The sequence below is a fragment of the Diceros bicornis genome, chromosome 18 (assembly GCF_020826845.1).
Source record: "Diceros bicornis minor isolate mBicDic1 chromosome 18, mDicBic1.mat.cur, whole genome shotgun sequence".
NCBI lineage: Eukaryota > Metazoa > Chordata > Mammalia > Perissodactyla > Rhinocerotidae > Diceros > Diceros bicornis.
Genome location: NC_080757.1, coordinates 24804933 through 24822726, shown reverse-complemented (window position 1 = coordinate 24822726; position 17794 = coordinate 24804933).

Sequence of the window (17794 nt, the reverse complement as noted above, 5' to 3'; positions counted from 1 at the left end):
CAATCTACAGATTCAACGCAATCCCAATCAGAATCCCAATGACATTCTTCAAGGAAATAGAAAAAATACTAAAATTCATATGGGGTAACAAAAGACCCCGAATAGCTAAAGCAATCCTAAGAAAAAAGAGCAAAGCTGGAGGCCTCACAATTTCTAACTTCAAAACATACTACACAGCAATACTAATCAAAGCAGCATGGTACTGGTACAAAAACAGACACACAGATCAATGGAACAGAATTGAAAGCCCAGAAATAAAACCACACATATATGGACAGCTAATTTTCGACAAAGGAGCTAAGAACATACAATGGAGAAAGGAAACCTCTTCAATGAATGGTGTTGGGAAAACTGGACAGCCACATGCAAAAGAATGAAAGTGGACCATCTGCTATCGCCATTCACAAAAATTAACTCAAAATGGATCAAAGACCTGAAGGTGAGACCTGAAACTATAAAACTCATAGAAGAAAATATAGGCAACACACTATTTGACATTGGTCATAAAGGAATCTTTTCAGATGCCATGCCTAGTCAGACTAGGGAAACTAAAGAAAAAATAAACAAGTGGGACTTCATCAGATTAAAGAGCTTCTACAAGACAAACGAAACCAGGATCAAAATGAATAGGGAACCCACCAGCAGGGAGAAAATATTTGCAAAACATATATCTGACAAGGGGTTAATCTCCATAATATATAAAGAACTCACACAACTGAACAACAAAAAAACAAACAACCCAATCAAAAAATGGGCAGAGGAAATGAACAGACACTTCTCCAAGGAAGATATACAGATGGCCAATAGGCATATGAAAAGATGTTCAACATCACTAATCATCAGGGAAATGCACATCAAAACAACACTAAGATATCACCTCACGCCTGTTAGAATGGCTATAATCACCAAGACAAAAAACAACAAATGTTGGAGAGGATGTGGAGAAACAGGAACACTCATACACAGCTGGTGGGAATGCAAACTGGTGCAGCCTCTATGGAAAATGGTATGAAGATTCCTCAAAAAATTAAAAATAGAAACACCCTATGATCCAGCTATCCCACTACTGGGTATCTATCCAAAGAACCTGAAATCAACAATCCAAAGAGGCCTATGCACCCCTATGTTAATTGCAGCATTATTCACTACAGCAAAGAAGTGGAAGCAACCCAAGTGTCCCACGACTGATGATTGGATCAAGAAAATGTGGTATATATATACAATGGAATACTACTCAGCCATAAGAAAGAGAAAATTGTCCCATTTGCAACAACATGGATGGACCTGGAGGGTATTATGTTAAGTGAAATAAACCAGAAAGAGAAAGACAAACACCACATGATTTCACTCATATGTGGAATATAAACCAACACATGGTCAGAGAGGACTGTATTGTGGTTACCAGGGGCAGTGGGGGTGGGGGTGGGCATAAGGGGTGAAGGGAGACATGTATATGGTGATTGACAAACAAAAATGTACAACTAAAATTTCACAATGTTATAAACTATTAAGACATCAATAAAAAATATATATATACATATATTAAAAAAAAAAGACACAGAAAAGGAAGAACAGAGACAGAATTAGAGAAGCCACAGAAAAGAGTTTCAAGAGTGAAGGGATCCTGCACAATGTCAGATGCTGCAGATGTCAAGGAGATTGACAATTGAGGGAAATGATTAGATTGTCAACCAGGAAGCTTGGTGCCATTGGAATTGGGAGTGGGAAGGTATTGTGGGTGATTGTGATCTTCCTGGTGGTGGTGGAGATGGTGGGGGCTGAAGCTATACTGTAAGGGCTTGGGAGTGATTGGTGGTTCAGAAGAAGGAGAAGACAGAAGCAGGGTAAAAAAATTTTTTCTCAAGAATGGGGAGATTTATATGTTTGTAGGTAAAAGTAAATTGAGAGAAAAGGGTTGCAGATTCTGAGGAGAGACCCAGGAGCTGATGGAGCAGTGTCCAAGGAAAAGTGCAGATGGAGAGGCTGGTCTTGGTGAAGAGAGAGAGGATGTAGACACAGAGAGAAGCTGGCATGGTGATGTCAGCTTTTGGGGACTGTTATCCATGTTTACCCATGTACCCTTCCATCCCCTCTTTTATCCTGCACATGCCCAGTCCTAGATTTCCCACTTTCTGGCTCTCTCATACTGAGAAAGGTGGGGCTAATCTTTGCCTGGACTCACCAACCACCTCGAGTTCTGTGCTGAGGGTGAGGAGGACTGCCAGGAGGGAGAGGCCAAACAACTTCATGTTGCTTTTTGAAGACTTCATTGGTGATAATGTAGCAAACCCTCCTGGACAGTGAACTGGGCCAGAGTTCAAGGCCAGCATCAGCATGTAGGAACCTTGAATCTGGGGCTCTGCCAAGCCACTCACTTTGCTAATAAAACACAGACCATGTGTGGTGTTGGGCACTGCTTGTTTTCCAAACAAGTTCTTTGAGACAAGGGGAATATGTCCTTAGTGTAATAAAGAAATCTATCAGATTGAAAGACAGAGAGAGAGAATGGGTGAAGATAATATAGACAGGGAGGAAAAGAGGTAACTCAAGAAGATCTGTGTGGAAGGTGCTCTATTTACTAAGCATCACAAGTGAGAAGCAACAAGATTAAATAGCTTGTTCAAGGTCACAGAGCTACTAAATGGGATTTGATGGGGCTCAGGGCAGATCGCCTCAGAGTATGCCAAGGTGGCACATTGGTTATTTTGAATTAAAGTTACTTGAGAAACAGCCAGTGTAAGAACAATCTGACCCTCCTTTGTTCCTCTGAAGGCAGGATATTCACCTCTCATGTGAATTAACCTATCCTTTCTACTCCAGGAGTATAGAAGGCATCCTTATCTCCTGAGATAGGGAATTCAAGGCCTCTGTATAAAGAAACTTCGTTACTTCTTCACTAATTTGCTACCCTAAGCTCAAACCCCCTTTTTTGGTCAGATATTCATAAGTAATTGTTTCTTTGTCTATAAAAATGTACATAAACAACCTGCTTTGGGTCCAGACCCAGTGGCATAGTTGTTAAGTTCAGCATGCTCTGCTTCAGTGCCCTGGTTCAGTTCCCAGTCATGGACCTACACCACTCTGTTAGAGGCCATGCTGTGCTGGTGGCCCACATACTAAAAAATAGACGGAGATTGGCACAGATGTTAGCTCAGGGTGACTCTTCCTCAGCAAAACAACAACAACAAACAATAACAAAACAATAAAGAAAACCATGCTGCTTTGCTCACTTCTTAGGTCCCATACCGTGGGGCCTCTGTACATACAAAATTAAATGTTTGTTTTTGTCCTCTTAATCTGTCTTATGTCAATTTGATTATTAGACCAGCCGAAAGAACCAAGAGGGGTAGGTGGAAATTTTCTCCTCTCTCACAGATTCAAACTCAGATATTTTTGGCTTCATATTTTATGATTTTTTTCCTATAATACTTTGCTCTGCATTAGGATCTAGGTCTAAGTAGCATATTGCATTGTATGTTACTGTTAAGGGACATATCCCTGTTCTTCCTCTTCCCTAAGACAGTGCTAAATAAGCATGCATTTATATGCATGTAGATGTATATGTACATATAGATACACAAAAATGCAGAAAAATTCTGGAAGAATAACCTCCCAAATAATAACAGCACTACCTCTTAGGAATAAATAGAGTTGATTCGGAGGGTGTAGGTGTTACTGGACACATACACAGGTTCTTTACCTGCCACAAAAGAGGGGCCAAATTAAAAACTGGAAAGCCAAGCTTATGGCAAGGAAAGAGTTTTTACTTTGGGTAACATCAGCCGGGAGACGAGAGCTATCAAATTTGTCCCGTCTTCCTGAAAGATGGGAGGCAAACGGGTTTTGAAGGTTGTGAGGAGTGTGGCTGCCTGTAGGGAGGGGGAGGTTGTGGCCTTGCTGGTCAGCGCTTTCCCACCAGGCTGCCTTTGGCCTTGTGAGGCTGCCGGCAGGGAGGAGGGTGAGATAAGAGAATCACAGGTGGGTGTCCTTCAACTGTCTCCATGGTGGGTCGTGGATTCTGGCACTAGGAAGCCAAGGAGTTGAGGTCTGAGAAGCTTTAGCTTCTTGATATTTTCTGGATATCAGTTTCCCTGTAGCAAACCTCAAGAACTGGTAATTAGCCAAAACTTCAGTGTGAGCCCAGCTTGAGACCATCTGGGCTTTTAACAATTTGCAACTTCTATCTGCCTTGTGAAGTTCAGGAATACAAAGGTTTAAAAAAACCAATAGTTACATATGAATGTAACTGAGAAGCAGGGAAAGAGAATGAGTAGTTTATGTATGCTGGGTTTAATGCTGGAGAACTGATATCAGGTCCGGTATCATAGGTAGTCAAGAGGTCTTCAGTCTTATCTGAAATAAGACTAAGTTAAGGAGAAGGCGTTCATGTATTACTTCTACAATCACAAGTTAACAGAAGAAGGAAGAAAAAGCCCTACAATGTGCAAGTTGCAAGACTGGAGTCAGGAAATGCAGTTAGGAAATGCAGTTAGGGCAGTTAGGCTTAGGAAACATATCATGTTGCAGGGGTCTGGCACCATCTATCCAGCCTCCCCCACCCAATCGTACCCCACCGGATCCCTCTAAACTATCTGAAATTCTTTTTCACCCCACAGGACTTGAGAATCCACCAGTTGGTGGTCCTCTTGGTGCTGGGAGGGAGATGGGCAGACCTGTCCCTGGATGCCAGGCATTCTTTCTTCAGGCTGGGTACCATTGAAAGGCATTTACTCCCTCTTCTCATCTTAACAAGTTCAGAAGAAATAAAATTATGATCCATTGTGTGTAATTAGTCCAAAAAATCACAGAGCCAGCTCTTGTGTGTAAACAAGTTTTGGTTTTTCCTCTGTCCCAGCTGCCCTTTATGGAAGGTAACACCACTAAGGTCAATTTGCCTCAACCTTAACTATATCTAGCGAGATGGGACCTTAGGGAGATGAGAAAACCCAGATGTTCATTACAATTAGCCACGTGGTTAAAGCAGTACAAACACTGCTCCCCTTCCAGTTTCTCTTATTTTTTGACTTTCCTCCTCACCTTTCTAACCCTCTGGCCAATACCCTAAAGGACCCTAACTCTGATCTTTTTTAACAGCACCTGATGGCAAAATCCCCCTACTGGAGGCACCTAACTATCCACCTTCTCCTTCTCCCGCCTGAGTACCACCCAACAGGGACGAATTCCATCATAAATTCATGATCAACAGCTTCATTTAGGACTTCAGCATTGCCCTGAATTTCACTACAATTTCAACACAAGCTCCCACTCTTCATGAGGACTGTTGTGAACCTTGTCCATTCTCCTCAAACCTCAATCTCCTTCACTCCCTCATACTCAGCAGATGACCTTGCCTCTTATTTTACAGAGAAAGCATTTAAACTACGAATTCAGTTTCTGTAATAGATATAGAGCCATTCATGTTATCCAGGTCCTCCTGAGTTAGCTTTCATAGGGTATCAACCTGGGTCCAAGCAGTAGAAAGACACCACACGAGAATCTGAACAGGGTAAGTTTAAAATAAAGAATGATTAACTACAATAAGGGATTAGAGTAACAAGGAATTGACTAGTAAGAAGAAAAGAGAATTCTAGAGAGTATTGCAGTGGCAGATATAAGGAACAGCCACCAACCATAAGACTGAGATAGAGTGCCCAAGGATGAGCCCCCCCACCCCACCCCTTGTCTCTAGGGCTGAGATCCACACCTTGCTGGAGAAGAAATGGTCAGGTTCATGGAATGGCAGTCACTTTGGCGCTGCACCAGCAGAACTTGCCAGAAATCCACCCTCTAGGGAGCCAGGGAAAGCTGTTCACCAGGAAGTGTCTCAGCAGAGTCACTTTGCTACAAGGCTGCCCAAGAGGAGTGTCAGGGAAGATCCTGGCTGCTGGGTGCTACTGGGTGCTGAGCACTGCAGGAACTGAGCCCTGGAGGAACCAACTGCATTGCAGGGGTTGGAGGCACTCTGCTCCCAAACCATGGTGTGGGGGCAGATGCTGGAGGAAGCTGCTGGCGCTTGAGTGCTGCTGGCCACCATGCAGGGCAGGAGCTGAGCGCTAGAGAAGCCATAAGCACTGCAGGAGCTGAGCACTGCCACAGCTGCAGGTGCTGCAGGAAGCAAACTCTTCCTCCTGAAACGCCTCTCCAGGGCCCTCTACTGACAAAGTTCCTGTGCTGGCTGGCAAAGAAAAAAAATATTTAAATGGCCCAGATCTATTTCCACAGGACAGTCTAAAAGGGTGAATTTGGAGCTGAGAGGCAATAAATGAATAACTGATACAAATAGCTTGTGTCTTTCAAGGAATTTGGGCATTTCATTGAAGTTGTCACATTTATTGTAAGGATAATAGAGTTCCTGTATACCTCTCACCCAATCTGCTACTGTTGCCATTGCACATAACTGTGGTACTTTGGTGAAAACCAAGAAATCAATACTGGGATTTTTCTATTAACCAAGATACAGAATTTGACTTTCACTGCTTTTTTCAGTTGTATTCTTTTTTTTTTTTTTTTTTGTAAGATGTATCCTGAGCTAACACCTGTTGCCAATCCTCCTCTTTTTTGCTGAGGAAGATTGGCCGTGGGCTAACATCTGTTCCCATCTTCCTTTACTTTATGTGAGATGCCTGCCACAGCATGGCTTGATGAACGGTGCATAGGTCCATGCCCAGGATCCGAACCTGTGAACCCTGGGCCGCCAGAAGTGGAGTGTATGAGCTTAAACAGTACACCACCGGGGCAGCCCCACTCATTCTCTTTTTATGTTCCAGGATTCATCCTGGATACCACATTGTATTTATTTGTTATAACTCATTACTCTACTCTGGAATGTGATGTCGCCATACTCTTCTCAGGTCCAATATTTTGCAGAATGTCTCTCAATTTGTATTTGTCTGATGTTTTTCTCATGAGTGGACTGGTAAGATGAGTTTTGAGGAAGATACTGCAATCAGGAGACACTGCCATGGGGCCAGGCGTGGCTGGTGAGTTTCCATACTCAGTGACCCTGGAAGGGTCAGACCAGGACTGAGAAGTCAGAATGGAAGAAGATGAGGGGTTTATCATGTTCAAGGAAGGACATTCCTGGAAATGCCTGGGAAGATGGGGAGGCAGAGGAGGAGTGGAGTCTCTGCAGAGGAACCATCAGCAAGCAAAGTGCAGTTATGCACAGTGCTACAGGGCCTGCAGACTGCACAGCACCAGGGGGCGCTATTCCCCTGGACTACACTGTGAGGAGTCATCCCTGGAGTTATGCAATGCAGCAGCCCTGAAATTGTGGACATAAATGCTAACGTGCCTTCATTCCCCTACTCAGGCTGAAGCTGTGCAGCTGTGCTGTACATTGTACTAAGAAAGGGAAGGAGAACTAACCCAAGGTCTGAGGGCATCAAGCTCCCAGCTTAGACTGCCAAAGCCGGGGAGGAGAGGACAGATGGAATACACTTGAGCTTGCACTGCTTAACAAACCACCAATGAGTCCCAGGTGAGCCTGCTCCAATCACTAGCTGATGACCTCCACCCCACGACCAAATTCTTACAGAACTTGCTTAAAGCTCCCTATGTACCTGTCAAGTTTTCAGAAAGACACACATATAAGTGACAGACAGTGAGCTGATACTCACTGGTGATTCATTACCTGGCCTCCACTGCTTTTTGACATGATGTTGTAAAAAGTCAAGGAGTAATCCTTACTTACACTTTAGGTGTCAGTCCCGACTCCTGTGGTATTCTAGGGTGGAAGAGTCGTGAACAGAGCTGCCTTCCAAGCATTAACTCACAGTCAATTCCATGTCCTGCAGCGGGACCCTGGACCCAGGCTGAGTAGTAGGGAAGTTTGATTTCAGAACTTAGCTAATGCACTCAGTGGCTGTGACCATGCAAAGGTACACCTTATGAGAGCCTGGATAGCTAAATATTGTTTTCTGTCACTGTAAATGAAATTGTATTATCAGTTAAAGTATTCTCAACTCTCTCTGCTTTGGCCTATTGACTTCTGTCTCCTCCAGAGCATTGACCCTACAGAACTCTAAGTAATTATATGGTCTTCTGATCTGTAGATCCTAAAGACATCCATGTTGGGGGTATGAGAGGGTTTTATCTTCTTGACCTCAAAAGGGAAGATTCTGGCATAAGGATGAGTTGACGTTGCAGCTCGAGTCTGAAGGCAGTTTGGAGGCAAGATTCCTTGTTTTTCAGGGGATCTCAGTCCTTCTCTTTTAAAGCCTTCATTTGACTGGATGAGGCCCATCCATATTATTATATCTGCTTTACTCCAGGTTCACTGATTTACTCTGACCGGATGAATTACATAAGGTAAGAACACAGTCTAGAGTCTTGCCACCTAGGAGGAGCTGTATTGCCAATGGCTGTGCTGAGAGAAGGGTTGTGTTTGCCCTTGGCCAAGGAAGTAGATCCAAATGAGTGAGTGCAGGAGGCCTGGCCTGGAGGACGTGAGTAAGAAAGAACTGGAGGGAGAGCCAGCCCTGATGGCCTAGTGGTTAAATTTCAGTGCGCTCTGCTTCAGCAGCCTGGGTTCAGTTCCCAGGCGCGGTACCACACCATTCGTCTGTCAGTACCATGCTGCAGTGGCGGCTCACATAGAAGAACTAGAAGGACTTACAACTGGAATATACAACTATATACTGGGGATTTGGGGAGGGAAAAAAAAAGAAGATTGGCAACATATGTTAGCTCAGGGGGAATCTTTCCCATAAAAAAAAAAAAAAAGGACTATAGCGTAGGATGTCTTCTTTGCCCTCTTGGCATCTCCATCACCTGGAGTAAGAGCCCTGGCCAGGTGGTAGTCAGTTTGTATGTCCTTGTTAAGAAGACGCTACTTGTAGGAACTCCTGCACACACCTTGGTTGGTTACACTGACCCAGAATGGATAGGGTTAAGCAAGAGCTTGTTTAGAATAAAGGTGCTATAGAAGAAACCACCCTGTAATGAAATCTCAGAAATCGAACATTCATTGTCAATTCCCGACCATAGCTGTGATTCCAGGATTAGAAAATGCCCAGGAAAGGACTCTGGATGAGCTTCCCCTTATCCTGGGCACACAGATTCCAGAGGACTTTTCTGGGAGGAGTCACTGGGTAAAGAGGGATCATCATCAATCTCTCACTGTCACCAGAGGTGCTATTCTAAATACAAATTTGGTCATCACACTTCCTGGGCTTGTTGTCCCCAGTGGATTTCCATCCACTTTGCTTGGCATGACAATGAACGCCCTCCAGAACTGGCCATGGATGTCCCTTTAAAGCCTCGTCCAGTCAAACTACCCCAGCTCCCTGCCTCCGCTGTGATCCAGCCCCCAGCCCTTCCCACCCCCAAGGCTGTGCGCATGCTGGTCCTGCTGCCTGGATGATTCACCTGGATCCCCCTCCACCTGCTGATCTCAGCCTCACCCCTCAGGTTCCAGCTCACACACTTCCTCCCACCTAAACATTTTCCCAACAGCCCAGGCAAGAGCTAATAATTCCCCTTCGTGCTCCTGCAGAACTTTGCACAAATCTCTGCTGTAGCATCAGGCAGGGGATATTATAATTATTTCTACAGGTCTGTGTTGCTGAGCTCGTCTGATATGTGTGCTTATTCCAGCACCAAGCACAGTGCCTAGGTGTTGACCAGCCATCAATAAACGCTTACTTACTCTCTTTATTTTTTACTCCCCATCCTTTACCCCAGCCAGGCAGAAGGGATCTATGGCAAAGATTTTTGGTCAGATATGGAAGTGTGAAAAGCCCAGAGACAACTTGATCCTGGGAATCCAGGAGCATGATTGCGTGTCTCAGCCAAGCAGCGGGAAGCAGCTGCCTTCTTCCCTGAGATGAGGATTCTTTATTCTTTCCTATGTTTGTGTCAGGTAGGACAATTCCACTTCTCCTGCAGTTCGCAACCAATGACTCTTCCCCAGGACCTATGCAGACTTGTGTGTGCTGAGGGCAGGTGGGTGTTCCTTTTGACAGAGAAGATGAAAGGGGCCTGTCCTCCACTCACAAGCAGGTTACCAGGTTCCTTACACTCACTTCTTGGACAGTAACCTTGCTCTATAACCCACACCATTGCCACAGCATTTCTGACCCATGGGACGTTCATTATCCTCAATGCCTGTTAGGAAGCAAGCCCCATAGGTTCTGTTTGGCCGTTTGGGGCAGGTCTTGATCTTGGTGTCCCTATAATACACAACGATTGTTCTAGAGTCAGGGCCCAAAAAAACCCATACCACCTCCAGGAGGAGATCCCCATTCTGTCCCCAACTACTCCAGTTACAACAAAATCCCACTCAACCTATGCAGAGGCTCGGTATGAGCACATCCATATGGATCTAAGGAACTGAAACTCATAATTGAAAATCTTTCACTCTCTGCTGTAAAGTGAGAGTCCCACTGCCTAATTCTGTGGGATTCCCATGGACACACCAGTCCTGGTAAGCCCAATAAGTCTGTACGAACACCATTGTCTATAGAGTGAATAAGTAACAGGTCTTTTAACTTTATGAAATTCTTCTTGAGGGTGCTGCCACTAATGTGACTCAAACTCAATGACATCTAGTGTCTGTCTCTCTCCCTCCATGTTTCAAATTCCCAGGAGGAAAAAAAATCAGATTGACTCAAAGGTCTATATTGGATCTTTCAGCTAATGTCAAGGAGGCAGTGTCACTTTGTGAAAACATGGCCATTGGGGCTTTTCCCAGAATAGGGAGCATAATTGTGAATCCTATAAGCAGCTCAAGAGGGCTCTCCTGCATTCCACCCTCGTGCTGGGGGCACATTCACATTCACGTATGCATACACATACACATCTTTCTATATATCCTCATATGCTCTCCTCATATGATCCACTTTCAATGTACAATCACCAACACTCAAACCTTCCCAGGAAAAGATCCCAAAGATGTATCCAGCTGCTGTATCTAGTGGGGTATCCTGTGGCCACTTGTCTCTGAGTCCAGGATCCATCTCAGAAAAATCTCCATCACACTTTTATTACCTTCCTGATCCCATCTTGATATTCTATCTACAACCTTCAGAAAATGGTAAAAATTTTCCATGATCATCAAATCCTATACAGAGCTCTTTTAAATAATCTCAGATGAAATAGAAAGTGCAGACTTCTATTATAGAGGGTTCAAGTAGAGAAAATAAATATTATTGAAAATCAGTATTCTATTTAAAAATGAAAAGTGTGTGCTATATATTCTAGTTTAGCACTCTGAAGAAAAAGATGGGGGGAAGATGCCATCTTTATATTGCAAATAGTTAGGAGGCTTCCTCCAACTTCCAGTCTGAGAGTTCTCCTGGCCTTAAGCAAACATCTCCACAGGGCAGCATTGTTGCCAGGTGAGGTGAATCAGAGCTTTAGTTATCAGGAGCCAGAGCATTGGAGGCCGCCTGTGGGGAGTTGCATTGGTCTTCCATTCACTTCTACCTCGACTTGTGGTGATCTAAAAAAGGGTTCCGGGGATACATCTGGGTTCCCTCCATACTGCTCCAGTCCCCGGAGTGACCAGCAACATTTTTTCCAAAAGGTCTCTCCTTCCCTCTCCTACTACTAACGTGCCACGTATCTTTAATCCCAAGGTTCCAAGACTTACCATCCTGGAGAGAGGAAGAGGTCATATTCTATTAATACCCACATCTGGCTGCCTCGCTGCTGCTATCTCACATCCATTTCCTCCCACCCCATCTCCCTAGTCTTGCCCACATATTTCTGGGAGTCCCTGAAGTGTCCACACATGCTCGCAGACAAGCCCACACATGTCCTTCTCATATGGCCTCTGTGGTGTGGTCTGCTCTCTGCAAAGCCACTTGAAGCTGTAGGCCCATCACTGCCCCCATTGTCAGTGTCCTCAGGGGCATGCTGCCCTCTGCAGCAGAGCGCTCTCTCCAGGTGAGCCCAAAGCTAAGAGTCCGTCCAAGTGCTAAGATGGTGCCATGTTCCCGTTAGTCCTCACACCAATGGTCACACCATGTTCTGCACAGCAATGGGGAGAATGCCTCTCACTACACAGGGCTCAGAAGTCCTGTGAGGGATTATCTAGAGAAGACAGGTAGAAAGACCGCTCCCCCATCCCTCCTGCCTCTGTCTCTGACACAGGCACCCAAGACTTCTGAGCAAGTTCTCCCCACTGGATTCATGTGACTTAATTCACAGGAGAGCACGGCTGGGGCTTGTCAGCCCAGGCGGTCAGGTGGCTCTGCCCGGTGCTGGGTGAGAGAGTGAGGAGCAGCCTGGGACAGGCTCACCCTGAGGGAAACAGAGACTGGAGTAGAAGATTTCAGCCCAGTAACAAGGTTGTGGTTGCCAGAGGGGGTGGGGATCCATCTGGCTGGGGAACTGTCACCTGGATTTGTCTCCAGTCACTATAGATGATGCCTGAGCCAGAGGGGCCATGGGGCTACAAGGAAAACGCACGTGAAACACTCAGCTTCTGGTTTTCTTTTGTCACTTCCATCCTCCTGAGATTAATGAGCTGTTACCTGTGACCTCTCAGGCCTCAGAGAGCCTCCAGTTCCACCCTTAGGGAAGAGGGCCATGAGGAGACACCCCATCCACGCTGTTGTTGGAAACCTCAGTTCTGTACGGGAGAAGCAGGGCTGAGGGAGGCTGACCTCTCTCACTCCTACTGACCAGGGCCAGAGTGTGTATCTGCAGCTGGCCAAGGATGACACACACCTGTGTGTGCCACTTTCCCAAACAAGCTCTTTGTGCGATAGCAACAGCCTTCCCTGATCAGCAGACCAGACTAAAAGATGAAAGGCTGTCATGTGAGCACATGAAAGAAAGTGGATTGGGGAGACAGAACTCACATTTTTTGGGCACCTTCTCCACACCCAGAACTTCGTGGGCATCACCTCATTGTGCCAACCCAACAATGTCATCATTTGAGGGTCTCCTATTCACCGATGAGGAATAAGATACAGGTTAACTTGTTCATACTTATTGAGCAACTTAGTTGTAGGGGTATGTAGGAGATAAACCCAATTCTTTCCGACTCCTCAGCTCATGCTCTCTCCTCCACACCACCTGCCCTGCCTTTTCCTCTATTTCCCAGCCCCACCAGGGCTCAGGTGTACCTGTCACATTGCAGGGATCAGGGTAAGGAAGAGCTGGGCATTCTCTACCACTACCTCCACTCCACTCACCTGTCTAAAGTCCTTCACTTGGCCACACCACCTGAGAGACCAGCAGTCAACACTCCTTTTTGGTGAATCAGTCTCTTGCTATACTATATATGGGGCCAAGGGGACCATACCTAGATATGATGGTTTCCCTTCCCTTTTGCCAGCTTTTATGAAGTACACCTAAAATGAATTTAGAAATCCATATTTCACAATTACTTCATGATCTTTACAGTCTTGTTCAGCCAGCTCTTAGCTATGGACTTTTGTTTCCTTTTGCATAGCTGGTGGTGGGAATTTTCATATTCTGGGAGGGTGACTTTGTGGAATGTGTGTCCATGAAGCCACTTCAACCCTGGCCATGGCTGGGGAGATGGGAAGCTGGATGTGAGGTGTGTAGGGGAGGAAAAATTCTCCTCCACCTTCATAGGGTCTGACTGGGCCTAGAATGAAACTGGCATAAAACAGATTAACAGGATAAAAGCATGCAAGTTTTACTAAATTTTTACATGTATATGGGAGCCTCCACAAGAGAATGAGGACCCAAAGAAGTGACCAGAGCAGAACGTTTATAGCTTTTAGACAAAGAAACAATAAATGTGTGAAGGATTGACAGACAAAGGGGTTTGGGCTAGGGGTAGTAAATTGTGGAGAAGTGACTGGGGAGATAAGGGTTGATTAACAAGGTTTGTTTGTACAGATTTCTCAGATTTTCCATCTCTAATGACAAGAATGTCTTCCTTCCTCCTGGTACAGTGAAGGCACCTTTCATATGGGAGTTTTATCTCCTGCTTTCAGGAAGGAAAAGGAGGGTCAGAGTCTATGTTATCTGTTGATAATCTCCTTTCTGATGTAAGTGGAGTTGGACTTTCATAAGTTGTATTTGTGATAAAGAAAAAACGTAAATGCATGAATTTAAACATAAAGACTTACAATGAAAATTTATATTCTTCCCCATCCCTGACTGCCAATCCCTCCCACTCTGTTCCCTCTCCAGAAGGAACCACTATTAAATTTCTTGGGTTTCCTTCTAGAGATAGTCTCTATATCTATCTATCTATCTATCTATCTATCTATCTATCTATCTATCTATCTATCTATTCTATCCATCTGTCTGTCTATCTATCTATCTATCTATGTGTGTGTTCTGATAATATTCTGAAAATATTTTAACTTAATGCTCACATAAATGTCAGTATCATTTGGAATGTATTATGGGCCATTACACATTTGGTTAAATTCAAGATACATACTTGGGCTGTTTTCTGATCTTCTCATTGTATAACTCTTTTATATCTGTTCCTTGTTTTAACATATGGCATATAATTTTACACTAGTTGCAGAAATTGGCAATTAAAAATTTGCATTTCCTGAGGATATGAATGTACCTGAATATTTTTCCAAAGAAGATATACAGCTGGCCAAGAAGCACATAAAAGATGTTCAGCATCACTAATCATCAGGGAAATGCAAATCACTACACTAAGATATCATCATACACCCGTTAGAATGGCTATAATCACCCAGACAAGAAATAACAAATGTTGGAGAGGTTGTGGAGAAAAGGGAACCTTCGTACTGCTGGTGGAAATGCAAACTGGTGCAGCCACTATGGAAAACAGTATGGAGATTCCTCAAAAAATTAAAAATAGAATTACCGTATGACCCAGCTGTCTTGCTACTGGGTATTTATCCAAAGAACTTGAAATCAACAACTCAAACTTATGCACCCCTATGTTCATTTCAGCATTACTCACTATAGCCAAGAAGTGGAAGCAATCTAAGTGTTCATTGACTGATGATTAGATAAAGAAGATGTGAGATATATATACAATGGAATACTACTCAGCCATAAAAAAGACAAAATAATCCCATTCATAACAACATGGATGGACCTTGAGGGTATTACGTTAAGCAAAATAAGCCAGATAGAGAAAGACAAACATCGTATTATTTCACTCATAATTGGAAGATAAACTGACACATGGACAGAGAGAAGAGTCTGGTGGTTACCCTGAGGCAGGGGGTTGTGGGTTGGGCACAAGGGGTGAAGGCATGCATTTATATGGTGACTGACAAATAATAATGTACAACTGAAATTTCACAATGTTATAAACTATTATGACCTCAATAAAAAAATTTGCATTTCCTAGCATCACAATGAGTCATTGTTGATGAGCACACAGTTACACGAAACACAGGTCTATTCATCAGTAATTTACTTTCAGTCACTGTCATCTGTGTAATGTCTTTCCTGTTACACCATTGGTAGAACACAATTTGGCAGTGAGAAAACAACAGTTGTTACCAATTTTGCATTCTTTTGGCAGAGTTGCAACAATATTCTCCCACACCCTGATCCAGTGGAGATATTAGATGGATTGCAGTATTGTACCTGCATTTGGAATTTCTTCCTCTGGTTTTTCTGAGTGTTTATTTTCCATCACTTTCTAACATCATAACATTGACTGGTGCAAATAATGTATTATTCATGCCATCTGGTTTCATTCCATTAGTGCTATCAACATTAGTCTTCAGTCTAGAGAGATACCATTATGTCAAGAGGTCTCTGCATCAGCTTGTCTTGTTTGGAGGAACCTGCCTAGCCCCTAAATCCAAGCTCTCTCTACAGTCTCACACGGTGAAACAGACCCTGACATGTTTCAAGGAGTCACTCCTGACCTGAGTGGAGGCTCCTCAGTTTCCCAGAACCTCAAAGTTAGTCTTTGAGGATCAGTGAAGTAAGTCCAAGAGGCTAGTCAAGACCCCACTGGGGCTTCTGGCAAAATGTATGCCAATCTCTGGATAAATGTGTGATGTGCTTGGTGGGCTACTCAGCTGTTATCAGGAGTTTCTCTACCTGATTCTGTCTCTGGACCTGTGTGGTCCTTTGTTTCCTCATATGTAAAATGGAGCCCTTGGATCCAGCAGGAGAAATGAAGTTCATTCTCCAGTGTCACCTCCAATCATCAGAGATCACTGTCTGATGCTGTGTTGAGAAGGCTGGGAAGCCTTGTCCAGGCTTAAAAAGAAAGAGTGTTGGGGCCGGCCCAGTGGCGCAAGCGGTTAAGTGCGCGCGCTCCGCTGCGGCGGCCCGGGGTTCGCTGGTTCGGATCCCGGCGCGCACCGACGCACTGCTTGGCAAGCCATGCTGTGGCGGCGTCCCATATAAAGTGGAGGAAGATGGGCACAGATGTTAGCCCAGGGCCGTCTTCCTCAGCAAAAAAAGAGGAGGATTGGCGGATGTTAGCACAGGGCTGATCTCCTCACAAAAAAAAAAAAAAGAAAGAGTGTTATGATTGATTAGCAACATCTGAGGGTGTAAGAAGGGGGCCTGATGGGATGTCTACAATGTCCTTGCAGACCTTGGAGAAAATCATTAAGATCCCTCCCTGTCCCCACTCATAGCAGTTTGCTCATTCATTATATCTGTTGATTTCTTCCTATTTATAAAGCACAGAGGTAACTTATTCAGGAAATACAAAAATGTAAGAGAGGGTCATTATCTTCAAGTAGCTTAGAGTCTAACAATGGAGATAAGACTGATATTTAAAGTACTAGAAACAAAGCCGTTTGTGACAAGTGTCCTGAGAGAGGTACATCCAAAGGAGTAAAGGGGCTCAGAGGAGAGAAGACATTACTTCCAACTGGATTAATGAGAAAAGGTGAGTCTTGAAGTACAAGGATTTTTTTAAGGCAGAATTGAGAAGGGAGGTAGAGTGTTGTGAGGAGAGAACAGAATTACTAGCAAAAGCTCACAAGGGGAAAATGCAACAGGGCAGGACCAGGGAGAGGTGCATGAGGCACGTAGGGCACAAAATTTAAGGAGGCGCTTGCACAACCCTGAGAGTGAACGCTTCCTTCAATTTTGTGCCCTAGGCTCCTCATCTCCTCACTCTTTACCCTGAAATACAAGGAATCCGAGAGGAATGGCAAATGGAAGACTGGATATGTACTAGGGAGGAGTTGGAAGTTGAGCAGGAAAAGTAGGCAGGAGACAAAGTTACAGTGGGTGGATCTTGAGGACCCAGAGTGTGGATTTCATTTGGGAGCTCAAGAGAAAGATATATGGTTGCAGTTTACTTATGAAGGTTATTCTGGTAGGAGAGCAGAGAAAGGACGAAGATTCAACAAGCAAGCAAACTTCAGACGGAAGAAAGGGGCAGGGAGAGCCGCTGGGAAGCGATTGCACTGCCCCAGGCATGGGCAATCAGGCCTGGAAATACAGTGTGGCCATGGGGGTGGAGAGGAAGGAACACGTGCAAGAGACAGTTTCAAAGAATGGGTGGAATTTGGCAACCAGTTTAAGGTAGGGGATGGGAAGAAAAGAAGGGAGAAGAGTAAGAGTTAAATGCCATAATCTTTAGGGAGAAGAAAATGATAAAGTGAAGAGAATCCAGAAGAGAAGAAAGTTTGAGGATTGATGAAGTGGGAAACAATGTCAGATGCTACAGAGGATAAAGACTTTGGCTCTTGAGAAAAGTCAAGAGATTTGTCAACAGGACCTGGGAGAGAAGCTTCAGGAGAGTTCTGGGGGCAGGAATGACTATAGTCAGTCTTCAAGGGGTTAAGGAATGAGTTATGGGGAAGTAAGGGCAGAGAATTCAGATTAGTCCTTTTTAGAATATTGGTGGTAAAAGGAAAACACGAGATTGAGACGATTCATGTTTCAC